The sequence below is a fragment of the Anopheles aquasalis genome, chromosome 3 (genome assembly GCF_943734665.1).
Source record: "Anopheles aquasalis chromosome 3, idAnoAquaMG_Q_19, whole genome shotgun sequence".
NCBI lineage: Eukaryota > Metazoa > Arthropoda > Insecta > Diptera > Culicidae > Anopheles > Anopheles aquasalis.
In genome coordinates this window covers 65,051,049-65,053,548 of record NC_064878.1, presented here as the reverse complement: position 1 = coordinate 65,053,548, position 2,500 = coordinate 65,051,049, and positions in this window count along the sequence as shown.

The window sequence follows — 2,500 nt, the reverse complement described above, 5'->3', positions numbered from 1 at the left end:
ATGGAAAGCATAAATGTATCGACACACCATGACAAAATGTTTCTGCAGGGATTTACATGAATTTCTCCTTAAAATTTGGAACAATGTTGATACTAAAATTCAGCAGAAGAAGTTCAAGCAGCTCTGGAATTCGCTTGTTTCGTTGCTAGCACACTACGATCATCAAACGGGAATCGAAGTGTTTGAGAACTCCACATGCTTTGCATAAACTTGTAAAAAATCAAGCACTGCTGAAGGCTGTAACCATCCTCAGCATCCAAAATCTCATCAAGAGAATGTTTGTCCTCCTCCTGCTCCTGCTGACCGCCCTAAGCAAAACTGCCACACCCTGAACCTCGGACAGTGATTAACGGTTCTCGTCACACAACAAGAACAGCACACAAAAAGCTGAAACCGAAAAGAAAAACATGCTGCAACATACTGACAGTGAAGCCGGTGGTGTGTGTCCATTCTCCCCCCTTCGCAATTTGCATGCAAATGGTGCTACTGCAGCTCAATGTGGCCCCGTGGTCGATTACCGACCGCGCACTGCCCCCCTTACCATCGCCTTTTAGTGGGCCATCACCAATCAAGCGTGATGCGCGAGGTCTCCTCAAACATTCTTGCGCTGCAGAGCGGGCACAAGTTATGTAAATAACAATATGATTCTCGCCAGAACCGTGGCGTTCGTCTCGTTGCGCAAGCTCCCGGTCCCCGGCCCCAAAGGATACTGCCAAGCGCTGTGTATGTGCGCGTTCGTCCTTATTTACACCACCAACAACCGAGCCCCACCGAAGGCAGTATAAAACTGGGCGGAGCCACCGTGCCAGGATATGTTCGCTGGAGCACCCAAGCCATTCGAAGGGCGCGCATGCCAACAGGATGTTGATGCTCTCACACCCCCACGGCCTCACGAGGACACGCTCTCACTCGCCACCCCGAGATTGATCAAGCGAAAGAGAGATGGCGGCCAGACGAGCTGGTTGTTCGTCGTCCGAGGCCGTGTCCTGGTCCGTCTCGTAGTACAATTTAACGTGTCCATATTTGCGCGCTCACATACAGCACCACCAAAAAGGCGGCGGCGGTCGCGGCGAACAGCAGCAGCAGATCGAGAAGCATAAGTTGGTGGAAAATATTAGCGCAGATCCACCCCCGTCACCAAACGGCCCCCTGTGAGCAGCGAGTGGCAAGAGAACATAAAAGGGCGGAGGCAGTTTTATGTCATGTTTCATATTTTTCTCTCTCACCACTCCGACCCAAAAGCCGGATCGCTGGCACATGGCGTACAGACCGTGGATAGCGATACGGAAGATACAACCATGCCATGTCGAAGCCTTTCAGCTCACGTGCTTGCACACCTTCCGACGTCAGCACCAGCAGCACCAGCAGCAGCTTAGTAGCATCTCCTCCGTGAAAAAGGGCAAGAAACAGACGAGAGAAATCATAACGGCCATCATTGCCTGGCCGGGATGTGCTTTGCGACGTCAGGAAGGTAAAAAAAAGCCATCCAGCTAGACCACTTCGCCGACCGCGAGTGCGGGTGTTATTATTTTTTATGACGGTTTATGGAAATTGAGAATATTGTACGCGGTGTAGCCTCTGTGGCGGTAGAGGACTCCTTTCCCTCTTTTGACGTGTTTTAATTTTTTGGAGCCCTACCCTGGCATTTTGGGGAACCATTTTATGCGCTATCCTGGCGAGGCACCACTCATCTGGTACCTTTTTTATCCTTCTCCTTCTTTTGGTTGCTGAGGACAATCTTTTGGGTGCCAACCGAAAAGGTGCAGGAGGCAGGGGCAGGACTAAGTCGAGCATAAAAGCGAATCGAGTCAAACGAGATGGCCGTTGGGTTGTAAAAGGATTTACAGAAGCAGCATCTTTTTTTACAGCATCTTTCGCTGAGTGTGGCGGAGCTTTTACGTAGAAGAAGCAGCACGATTTAAGAGTTCCTGCGTTTGCTTGGTTGTGGCTTTATTTTGGTGAGATTTTGGCGACAGATTCTGTACAGAACTGATGCACTATTCGTAGATGGTGAACTTTCTCATCTGCAGCAAGCACCACACCTTAATTACGATACAAACATGGAAATAAATCACAATACAATCTCCCTCAACAAGCTTGTAATAAAAAGAGGCACCTGCAGCAGCATCTTCGAGCATGCGAGAGCATATTCCATGCCAGGAATATTCCAAATCTCACTAATAAACTATCTCTGGTCAAGTTCGAGAAGAGTTTTTCCTCCCCAAAAAACCCCCAGCACCCGTTGCAGCACATTGCAGTACAAGAAATCGATCAAAAGGCCCGGATGCAACGAGCCTCGGCAGTGCAAGGGGTAACGGGCAGAATTCCTTCCGGGCCTTCCTATGTCCTAGTTCCGCACAGCCATATTTGCATTTTACCATCACACCGGCACATACATGCACACCGAGCCCGTGTGTTGGAACAAAAGAACAATCTCTTGGCCAGAACCGAGATACTGGCCAGGACTAACTTTCCAAAGGCAAGGCATTTTCAGCCCGTA